Genomic DNA, 12,875 nt, shown 5'->3' with positions numbered 1-12,875 from the left:
GCCTAATTAAGGAAATAAAATAACCAAACTAATAACATTTCTCAGAATAGGTGCGACATCACTGACGCCACGTCAGGGGGATGATAACCTATCACGAACGACGTCAGAAGTGCTCCATTTGCCCTCAAACTCTATCTTAGGCTGACGATGTGGCTGATGCCGCGTCAGGGTTCTAACGGCGTATCACCAACGTCATCAGTTTTTCTTCTTCACTCTCAATTCTCTAGTTTATGCGGATGACATCACTGATGGGCTATCACGATCCTGACACCTTATCACCGGCGTCATCAGAATTTTTTATCAGAGCCAAATTTTTGGTTAAGGCTGACACCAATGGTGATGGGCTATCACGAGGCTGACGCCTTATCACCAAAGTCGTCAGCCATGCTTTCTTTTCTTTTGCTCAGATTTTCAACTCTTTTGATCCATTTTCGTTTATTTTCATTTCTTCAGCCTTTTTCTGCAATATCATGAGCAAACACATCAAAACAACAATAGTTGCTTCAGAATTCACTATTATTTTGAGCTAAAAAGCATTAAATGTGTTTGATTTTGCACACACATCAATGATTCATATGGTTCGCAAAGGAAAAAAAGGACTGTTGTAAATCTATCTCACTACAAAGATGATAATTTTTTCAATGCGTATTCTTGCTTCTTTGTAGGACAAATCAATGATGGAAAATCTCATCATTGGAAGAAGAAAGAGGAATTGGAAAAAACTTCTAAGAGTTTCACCAAGGCATGGTTCAAAACTTCGTTTGAGCTCTTCTGCAACGAGTTTTGGATAGTTTCCCAAATTTACTTTAAGAGGGAGTGTGAAAAATATTTAAAGTAAATTTTTTGGAAGAAAGAATATCATAGTGTTCTATTTAAATTTCTAGAATAATCTGAGGATGAATATTATAGTTTTCTAATTATGTTTCTAAAATAATCTAGTGCAATCACTTGGATAAGCACTTTGTTGAAATGTATGAAATAGAAGATAAAATAACTATAATTTTCTTGTGGATGTATCCAGAAGAATATCTAGAATCACCCATAGGCAAGTATAAATAGGAGACACATTGTACATTTGTAACCAACCAAAAAAAAAATCAATTCAAATAGTGTTCGCCATATAAAAGTTCTTCCTTCTCTTTTCATGGCGTCCTTTTCTTAGTTGAATCTTTCGACCTTAGTTAACGATTTTGGGCTAGCAGGAGGTCACCATAATTACACCTTTCTTCTATTATTCTCTACAGGCACTGTCCCTCTAACCGTGTATTTCAAATAGAAGAATATTTTATAAGAAAATCCCTAAGGCTACTCTATTATACTTCAAAAGAATTTCAAATTATAACTTAAAAATATTTTATTAATTACAATGAAAAAACACACACGATTTACTAACCAAGAAATCAATTTTTTCCAATACCCCACCCCTACCAAGAACCCCTCCCGATTTAAACAAATTTAGTACTTTTCTTACTCCACCCTCACTCTCCTACCTCGACTCCCACCCACCCTGTACTAGCCCCCCCCCCCCCCCCCCCCCCCCCACCCCCAACTCCCCCCCCCCCCCCAAAACACATCACAACCTACAAACTCCCCTCCTAAAAAAGATTTAATTTTTTAAATTTAACTTTTAAAAAAAAATTAAAAAATTTTTGTTAACAATCCTTCTAACCCTATTCGTTCTCATTATTTTCCTACTTGCATAATGAATACAAGACTATAAGTAAGAAACAACTTATTTTCCTAAAAAATATTTTCCTCCTCCATACTGAATACACCCAATAAAAAATATTTTTCAGGATCAATAATTATTTTCAAAAAAGTATTTTCTACTCTTTAGATAAACACTAAAATGTATTATTTAAAAAAATATTTTCTCATTCATCAACCAAATACTAGAAAATATTTTTCACTCACTGATGAACATCAAAGTGACGCTACTTCAAGAAGGTCTTTCACAAGAAGTCAAGCTAAGGACCTTCAAGCATTTCAAGCTTTATGAATGAAGATGGAATGTTTGCAAGCTCCAATAGGGATGACCTAAAGATATTTAATAATTGAGTGTGTCTACCATTTAATTACAAGCTAATTTAAATGAAGGACAATTGGATCTTTTCTTACTTCTTTTAACCCTTAGTATAAATAACTAGATATTAGGGTTGAACCACTAGTTTTGGAATATTTAATATTTATGCCTCTTTTGAGATCTTGAAAATCCTTTGTTGATTTTCAACAATTTTCCTAGGATTCACAAGTAATGTTACTAATTGAGAATTCTAATAGATTAGATGTTTTTACTTCCCAATTAAGGGGTGTTTTAGTTAGTTTCATCATTACACCTTTTAATTGTTTGAATCTAATTGTGTCTATCGTTCTTTATTTTCTATATGTAATTTCTATCTTGTTTATATTTTCTTGTTTCACATCAAATTTGTATCAAGAGCTTGGATTATATTTGTTTTCACAAACCTAAGTCTTGGGATATTGATATTTTCCAAAAAAGAAAAAGAAGACCAAAAAAAATAAAATTTGATTGAATGTTGTTTAATATTATTACTTGAGATACATGTTGTTGTTTCCTATTTGAAAGAAGAAATAAAAAATTACATGACAAAATAAAAATGAAAGTCATTTTGAAGAAGAAACTTGAAAATGGGTTTTGTTGATTTGGTGTTTGGTTGAAGAAATTGTTGGTTAGAAGTTGTTGGTGAAGTTGTGGGGAAGTTATATCTCAAATTTGAGCTCATTTGTTTGGGAATTGAAGAAGATGAATTTGAGAATTAAAAAATAGTTCAATCTTTCAAACATGTTTCTTATTTTCTTGTTAATCCTAGCTAGTTTTCTTTGTGTATTAATTCATACTTAATGTTAAACTAGTTTGTGTCCGTTTAATTTATTCATGTCAAATTTTTTTGTCCTTTTTTTCTTTCATTTCATTGTATGCTTATTTATTTCTTTGTCCGTTAGTTTTAATTGTTCGTTCTTGATTACATAAACTCTTAATTGTTCGTTCTTGATTACATAAACTCCACTCCATTCTGAAGACATAGTACTACTTGTGAATTATTTGACGGTGTTTACTCTCAATCTTGGGTTATTCAAGAGTGGTAACAAGCAAGAGTGAGGTTATTTCATTTGAGGATGGCCTTAGAGTGATACACAAATGTGAGTAACAAAAAGAGGGAAACATGATGTGAGTGAGTGGTAAAGAACTCTTCGTACTAACTTTTTATTTATTTTATAGGTACAATGACTCAATTGGAGAGAGAATCCTCTAGCAAAATTAAAATTTGCTCCAAAAGCTATTGGAAGAAATGAAGGAAATGAAGAATAAATTGAAAGATATGGATCGAAGGGTGAGAAATCAAGAAATAGCAAAGCAACCACTTGAGGTTTTCAATCCCATTGGTCAACATGATGAGGGATCAAGTAAGACTCCTCTTGATACAACTCCATCCCACATGGTAGTGCAAGATACCCTCTCACCTATTGATACTTTACCAAAACTTTACAATCAAGAAGCACTCTCAAAGGGTAGAATATACAAAAAAATCTTCCACCACAAGCCAATAAAACTCAAATGAGAGCCCCATATAACCTTGAAGAGAATGATTCTTTGGATGGTGATAATTATGATTATAGAGCTAATGATAAAGTCCAACAAGAGAGGTTAGGTTGGAGAGGAATAAGAGGGGGGAATAGAGGGTGGTATCCGATTGATGGTAGAGACTACAATAAAAGGAATGATGATAAAGATCGAGGATTCAACAACATCAAGGTTACCCTTCTATTCTTCAAAGAAAATTGAACCTAATGAATAACTTAATTGGATTGTGAAACTTGAAAGAAAATATAATCTCAACAATGTGAGTGATGTTAAGAAGATAAATTATGCTAAAAGTCACCTTGAGCATTTTGCTTCTACATGGTGGGAGAAAATTGAAAGAGATGCTTTGGTGAATAGAGACATTTTTACAAGTTGGAATGACATGAAAAGGATAATGAATGGAAGGTTTGTGGGTCAAGATTATGAGAAAAATACACTCAAGAAATATTACAATCTTCAACAACGAAATAAGAGTGTGGAAGCATATTATGAGAGGCTAGAGCATACAAGGTTTCTAGATAATGTTAATGATAAAGAGGTGAAGCTTATGGAAAAATTTATCTTGGGTTTAAATAAGGAGGTAAGCCAACCATTGTAATTTCATTGTCGTTCTACTTTATATGAAGCTTATCAAATGACACTCAAGGTGGAGGGTCGTCAAAAGGAAAACAAGTCAAAGGTGTAATATTCTTCTTCTTCATGGGTGAAAAATAAGGAGGTTTTGAAATTATCTCCCACTTGGGACAAATACAAAGGTGCAAATCAAGAATTGAAGTCCAACCTAGACAAAGGCAAATAAAAAGTAGACTACAAGGATGGAGGTAAAAAAGCTAAACTTGAAACTCCATCTAAAATAAAGTTTTTTAAATGTCATGGATATGGTCATAAGGCAAATGAGTGTCCTAATAGAAGAACTGTCATTGCATTGAATGATAGTGATTATCAAATCGAAGATGAACCTAAAGATGACCACATGGAGGATGATAGTAGTGATGAGTTTATGGGAGAAGGTTATGGAGTAAAAATTAATGATGATGGAAAACTTATTATTGTTGTAAGGAGAAGTATGATTGCTATATCAAGGGAAGATCTTGATCAAATAGAGAACCTATTTCATAATTGGTGTAGAGTGGAAGAGCAATTATGTTTCTTTATCATTGATAGTGTAAGATGTATCAATGTTGCTAGTGTATCTATATTAGAACAATAGAAACTTCTAATAAGAAGAAATCTAAACCTTAAAGATTTCAATGGCTCAATGAATATGGTGCACTGTAACACCCCAAAATCTAATCCTAAGATGTCACACGGTGCTTAAGACTACAAGTAACCTTAAGATAACCCGTTCTGCCTTCTACTAGATATAAATCTCATAATCAAGGTAATATTGACATGAAAGTCATACTGAATGCGGAAACTGTCTGAAATAACAAAGAATAATCTGAATATAATATTTGAAACATCAATACTAAATAATCTAACTTTAAACTAGTAGTTCAACAAGCCTCTACTACTAATACTAGAGAGTCACTAGAAAATCCCCCAATTAACTCGAACTGTATGAAAGAAATGCTAAAATATCATAAATTGATAAGCTATAAAATCTGAGGAGTAATAAGTCCCCGAACTATGAGGACTCACCAACTTTAGGATGCGGATGGAGATGCTCGGACTACTCACATTGTTGATACTGAGCATCTGAACCTACATTATGAGATAATATAGCACATAAACATTTATGTGGATCATTACTTTGAGGATGTACTGAGTATATGGGGGTGAAATTCATAAGTAAAACATCATCTCATCATCATAATTTATAAAACAATGCATTTTAAATGTAAATGACTCACATAAGCTGGAATATCTAAAATGTTGAAATCATGAATAATAAATCAATCATACTTTATAAATTCAGCAAGTCATAACATTTAGTTCTGAAAGTTATACTCGTATTCTGTTTGTAAATCATATTGTCTAAGTGTAGAAAGAGATCACTTCTAAAATATGAAAGCTAAAGTCTATAACTATTATCTTTCTGTAAAGCATAATCTGAGTAAACTTTATGAGTCTTTACACTTAGTTTTCCCAAAATATTTTCTATAAATCTTTTCTATTAGGCTTTATTATTACGGAAAACTGTTCTGTAGAGAAAAAAAATACTTTATCTGAAGTTTATCTGTAAGGAAAAACACTTTATCTTAAGGGAGGTTTTCTTAACCGACATAAACCATGCGAGCTACATGGTGTCCAACATCTCATCTTCTGAAAGAAGAAACCTCATGTTGGGGAGATCTGTCATACTCTTGCCAAGGAGTATAATCTCAGCTTAATTGATCACTATCTCAGCCTACTATGGGCTCTCAAATCTACATTCTACGGTGGCACGTAGTTCTGGGGTATGAGACCTTGGAATCATACCCAACTCAGTGCTAAATACTACTCCCTTTTTTTGCAATGCTTATTTTGTTGGAAATCTACTTTAAAACTCGTATAACGGTTCATTATGAAACCAGTTATGCACTTATCTAAATCAATCTTTAAATGAAGCTATTCTGATTTTTGAAATCTGTAATAAATTTGTAAACTGAATTCCAAAACTTATCAGGTGATCAAAAGATCAAAGCTTTACTGAAAATCTATAAATAATCTGATAATAGGATACTTAAAGCATGATCTTTCTTGAAGTAATAATATTTAATCTTGGGCTAACAGCCTATGCTTCAATCTCCTGTCAAAACCTCATAATAATCATGCTTGATAATGAAAACAATGATAATTATCTCAAAATCTGTAATTTATAGGCATGAAAATATGAAAATAGACATGCAATTCATCCTCAAAATATCTAAAAAAACTCATAATTTTGCAAATAGCAATAATGGGTATGAACCCTAATTCAAAAATCATGTAATATCATTCAAAATCATATGAATTTAATGTAAAAGCTTGGTTTTGGGCATAAGGATGGACGAAGATCCTTGTTCATAAACCCCACATATCTTGACTGATGATTAGATGAAGAAACGTGAATTATTGATTTCTAATTGAGTTCTTGGAGATGGATTCTTGATTATCTTGCCTTGAGAATCCTTAATATTAAGCTTTCTTGGAGAATCAATGGAGGATTTTGATTTCTTGGTGAAGAGGTTTTAAAGCTCTAGGGTTTTGCTTTTGAAGAGAATAATCAATAATGATCACAAATTGCTTTGAATATTATTAATCTTTTGTATTAAATGGATTGGGGCGTTGGGGATTTACCAAAATATCCCTCTTAAACTTCTAAGCAAAACTGGAAAATGTAACATTGTTTCAATTTGGGTGGCCACTGCGACGCGCCACAATCGAGCTCACTGAAAATAGGATAATTAGGAATTAGGCTAACTCCACAGCGTGCCACCAACGTCGTGCCTCTTTGGAATTCCATTTTGGTCTCTGAAACGACGCGTCTATATCGCGTTGGGCTACTAGAAATCAACAACTAGGAAATTGTCCCTCTCCGCGATATGCCACTATCGCATCGGTCTACTAGAATGGGAAAATTAGGAATTTGGGCTTCTCCGTGATGCGTGGGTATCGTGGAGAGCCACTGGAATTTGACAATCATAATTTTACCCACACCTCCGCAATGCGCCAAGTGCCCAGGTGGCACACTGTCAATGTAAAATGCTCTAAATCCTTAACTGAGTATCAGAATTAGGCAAATTTTGTATCGATGGATAGCTTATTAAATTTCCCACCCAATGGGACGTATAAATTTGGAAAATTTCACATGAAATAATTATTCTTCCTTTTGAAAGCTATTTCTTAACATTCTAGGAACAAATTTAAGCTAGAAAAAGTGCAAGGTATTACAATATCTCCTCCTTGAGAACATTTGTCCTCAAGTGTGCATAGATAAGATGAAAATATTAAGGAATCTGAGGCTATAATCTATCATGCACAACTTAAATAAATTAAATAACTGAATCTCAATTAATGTGAGCTACTACACTGATTTGAAAGTGAGTGAATTCTCATGAAGATGACTATATAGCAGAATCTAAAACTCGAAAAGAACTGAATGAAGGAAAACTATTACCTTCAGCTGAATCTAATTTCGTGGAGAAGAGATGAGGATACTTGGTACACATGTCTTCTTTTGCTTCCCAAGTAGCACCCTCAACAGACTGATTTCACCACAGAACTTTGACCAAGGGAACTTTTTTGTTCCTTAGTCTACAAATCTAATGATCAAGAATCTCTACTGGGACTTCTTCATAAGAAAGGCTATTCTGGATATCTGTGCTTTATACAGAAACTATAACAGCTGAATAGTCCATGCATTTCTTCAACAAGGACACATAGAATACTGGATAAACTGAGGATAAGTCTACAGGTAGCTCAAGCACATATGCTACCTTCCCAACACGGCTCAAAATATTGAAGGGACCTACATAATGGGGACTAAGCTTCCTCTTCTTGCCAAATCGCTTCACCCCTTTCATGGGTGTATATTTTAAATACACAAGATCATCAACCTCAAACTCAAGATCTCTTCTTCTTATGTCCACATAAGATTTTTGATGATTCTGGGCTGCTTTCAATCTCTCTCTAATTAATTGAACTTTCTCTATGGCCTCAAACACTATGTCTGGCCCCATCAAAGCATGCTCACCCACTTCGAACAAACCAACTGGTGGTCTACATCTTCGCTTATAAATATCCATAAATTGAGCCATCTGAAAACTAGCATGATAACTGTTATTATAACCAAACTCAATCAATGGCAAATGATAATCCCAAATACCTTTGAAATCAAGAACACATGCCTTCAACATATCCTCCAAATTATGAATGGTCTTCTCTGACTGACTATTTGTCTACAAATGAAAAGTTGAACTAAGATGAACTTAGGTACCAAGAACCTTCAGAAAGGCTCTCCAAAACAGAGAGGTAAACTGAGTACCCCTATTTGAGATGATGGACAAAGGAACTTCATGCAATCTGACTATCTCTTGGATATGCAACTTAGCATAATCTTCAGCCGTGTAAGACGTATGAACTGGAAAGAAATATGCTCACTTAGTCATTCTATTTACAATAACCCAAATCAAATCATGCTGACGACGCGAATGGGGTAAACCAGTCACAAAATCCATATTCACCTCTTCCTACTTCTAAGTGAGAATACCAAACTCTTGCAGCACACTACCAGGCCTTTGGTGCTCTACATTAACCTGTTGAAAAGTTGAACACCTGGCTACAAAATTTGCTATATCTCTTTTTGTACCACTCCACTGATAGATTTCTCGCAAGTCGCGGTACATCTTGGTGGCTCTAGAATGGATAGAATAATGCGCACCATGCACTTCTGCCATAATCTACTGCCTCAAATCATCAACACAAGGCAGACGCAATCTACTCTAGTATCTCAACACACCATCTTCCCCTTAGGAGAAAATCTCTACCTTTTGGTCTTTAACTGACCCCTTCAATTTTACTAAACTAGGATCCTTATCTTGCTTCTCCTTCACATCCAAAACTAGGGAAGATTCAGAACTACTTTGAAACCAAACATTCCCTTCAGCTGAGTCAACCAACCTAACACCCAATCTAGCTAATAGATGAACTTCTCGAACTAAATCCTTCTTAGCACTCTCCATATGGGCAACATTGCCCATAGATAGTCTACTAAGGGCGTCTGCTACTATCTTGGTCTTTCCCGGGTGGTACAACACACTCATATCATAATTCTTCAACAATTCTAACCACCTTCTCTGACAGAGATTCAACTCTCTCTGAGTAAACACATACTAAAAGCTTTTATGATTCGTGAACACATCAATATGCACTCCATACAAATAATGTCTCCAAATTTTCAAAGAAAACACAACAACATCTAACTCAAGATCATGGGTTGGGTAATTCTTTTCATGAGGCTTAAGTTGTCTAGAGGCATAGGCTATGACCTTACCTCTCTACATCAAAACACAACCCAAACCAACTCTGAAGGCATCACAATAAACCACAAAATCATCTTTACTATCAGGTAATGCTAAAACTGGGTCTAAAGTAAGTCGAGTCTTTAACTCCTGAAAACTTTTCTCGCAAAAATCTGACCATTGAAACTTAAATTTCTTTTGGGTCAATCTAGACATATGAGACGTAATAGATAAGAAACCCTTAACAAAATATCTGTAATAATCGGGTAGACCCAAGAAACTCCTAATATCTGACAGGAAAATAGGTTTAGGCCAATTCCTTACGACTTCTATCTTTTGGGGATCAAATCTAATACCTTCACTGGAAATGATATGACTAAGGAAAGCTACTGACCTTAACCAAAATTCACATTTGCTAAACTTGGCGAACAACTGATGGTCTCTATGGGTTCGCAACACAATTAAAGATAGTCTACATGATCATCCTCACTATGAGAGTTGACAAGAATATCATCGATAAAGACTATGATAAACATGTCTAAATACTGCTTGAACACTCTGTTCATCAAATCCATGAAAGCCGTTGGGGCATTTGTTAGTCCAAAGGACATGACTAGAATCTTAAAATGACCATAACGGGTTCTGAAAGCTTTCTTTGGAATATTGCATTCCCTTACTTTAAGCTGATGATAGCCAGATCTAAGGTCTATCTTTAAGAAATAACTGGCACCTTGTAGTAGATCAAATAAGTCATCGATTCTAGGAAGAAGGTATTTGTTTTTTACTGTAACTTTCTTCAACTGATGATAGTTAATGCAAATATGCAAAAAACTATTTTTCTTTCACACGAATAAGACAGGAGCACCCCATGAAGGATCACTAGGCCTTATAAAAACTTTATCTAAAATATATTTTAGTTTTTTTTTTTCAAATCCTTAAGTAAGGTGGGAGCCATATGATATGGAGGTATATAAATAGGCTGAGTATCTGGAAGAAGGTCAATACTAAATTCTATTTCCCTATCGGGAGGTACCCTAACAAATCATCAGGAAAGACATCAGGAAACACATTAACTACGCTGACTGACTGAACTATTGGAGTCTCAGATGTAATGTCTTTAAATCAAACAAGATGATAAAAACACCCTTTTGAAATTAGCACAAGGAGGATTATGAGGCCTTCCACATACACTATTTTGAGATCTGGACATAAAAGACTTACCCTACTTCTCCTATCTACCTCTAGGAGATGAGAAATAGCTGAAGATGGTGCTGGCATAGATAAATGGTTTTGAAACTGCAAACTATTTCTTCCTTGAGACCTAGTCTGACCATACTCAAACTATCTTATTCTAGCCCTCTTATTATTTCTATCTCCCCCTTCAACTTTTTTTCATCAATCTTCTAAGAATGCATCATTAATATCGTAAGATCCATGTCTCCAATGAGCATGGAAGTCCTACACTCCTTGACTACCTAGCTAGACACTCTAGTAGCAAACTTACTCATAATAGGCCTAGGATCAGCCACCATATCAAGGGAATACTTATACAACTGACTAAGCTTATGGTAGTACTCCTTCATTATCATTGAACCCTGCCTCAAATTTACAAACTCTTCTATCTTAGCTTCCCTCATCTCACGTTGGAAGAACATGTCTAGAAAAGTATCCTGAAACACGTGCCAACTAATAGGAACAACATTCTCACCTCTACTATTCTTCCACATCACTACCCAATCATACACTACATCTTTTAATCTATAGAAAGTTAACTATACACTCTCCTCCATAGAAAAAATGCATAATTTGGGTGATCTTCTCTACCTCATCTATTAAGGATGGTAAAAAGCACATTCTTAACCCACTTTCTCCTTTTTAAGTGAGTTAGGAATATAGAAAAATTAGAGAGTTGAATGAAAAACTTAAGAGACAAAAGAATGAGAGAAGTAAGGGAGAGAAAAATAATAACTCAAAATAGGAAAAAGGAAAGGTTAAGAGCTCATGTGAGAATGAGTTATCACAAAAAAAAAAAGAGGTGAGCACGTAAAAAAAAAAAAAAAAATGTGCATAATTTTACAAAATCAAGAGAGCATGAAAGATCTAAACATTGAGGGTGCTAATTAAGTCATATTTATCAAATCTAAAGATTATTCTTTTCTTTCTAACAATGCACTAACCTCTTTATCTTTGCCAAGTGTTATTTCTTCTAATTGCAAGATTATGTAGATCTATTTTCAGAAGAAATGCCAAGTGGGTTTCCACCTTGAGAGGAATATAGCATGAAATTGACATTTTGTCGGGTTCTCAAATATCCAACAAAGCAGCTTATAGGACCAATCCTCAAGAGACCAAAGAATTGAAAATACAAGTGGAGGAACTTATAAATAAAGGTTTGGTGAGAGAAATTTTAATTCCATGAGCGGTGCCCGTAATTCTAGTACCCAAGAAGGATGTGACATGGAGGATATGTGTATATTTTCATACCATTAATAAAATTACAAAAAAATATTGACATCCCATTCCTATAATTGATGATTTTCTAGATGAATTGTGTGGTTCTACCTTATTCTTTAAAATTGATTTGAGAAATGGATACTATCAAATCCGAATGAAATCTAGAGCTGAATGGAAAACCGCTTTCAAAACTAAGTTTGGATTATATGAGTGGATGGTGATTTCTTTTGGTATAACCAATTCACCAAGAACTTTTATGAAATTAATGAACCATGTGCTTAAGTCATTTATTAATAATTTTATTGTGGTTTGTTTTGATGATATTTTGGTTTATATCAAGTGTTTGGATGATCATGTGCAATATTTGAGAATGATATTTAATATGTTGAGAAATGAAAAGTTGTATTTGAATTTTAAAAAGCATTTTTTTGTGTGTGGACAGTGTTATTTTTCTTGGCTTTGTTGTAAGTTCAAGAGGAGTTGAGGTGGATGATGAAAAGGTAGAAGCTATTAGAATTTGGACAACTCCTAAGTCCATTAGTGATGTTAGAAGCTTCTATGGTTTGGCAAATTTTTATAGGAGATTTTTAAAGGGTTTTAGTTCTTTAGATGCTCCTCTAACGGAGGTCATTAAGAAGGATAATCCTTTCATTTTGGGTAGAAAACAAGAGGAGACCTTTAGAATCTTGAAAGAGAAACTTAATTCCACTCCATTACTTTAACTTCCCAACTTTGAGAAGATGTTTGAAATTAAGTGTGATGCTAGTGGAGTAGGCATTGGTGCGATCTTAATGCAAGAAGGGAAACCCATAGTGTACTTTAGTGAGAAATTAAGAGGAGCTCCATTGCAATATTCTACCTATGACAAGGAACTCTATGCCTTAGTACGAGCT

General features: G+C 34.3%; 1 pseudogene; it reads right to left on the bottom strand.

The window, feature by feature from the left end:
- Positions 1-403: 403 nt before the first annotated feature.
- LOC107844539 overlaps positions 404-12,875 on the bottom strand; it is a 38,136-nt pseudogene continuing 25,664 nt past the window's right edge.

Source organism: Capsicum annuum, chromosome 10 (genome assembly GCF_002878395.1).
Source record: "Capsicum annuum cultivar UCD-10X-F1 chromosome 10, UCD10Xv1.1, whole genome shotgun sequence".
Lineage (NCBI taxonomy): Eukaryota > Viridiplantae > Streptophyta > Magnoliopsida > Solanales > Solanaceae > Capsicum > Capsicum annuum.
This window is presented reverse-complemented; position numbering and strand designations above follow the sequence as displayed.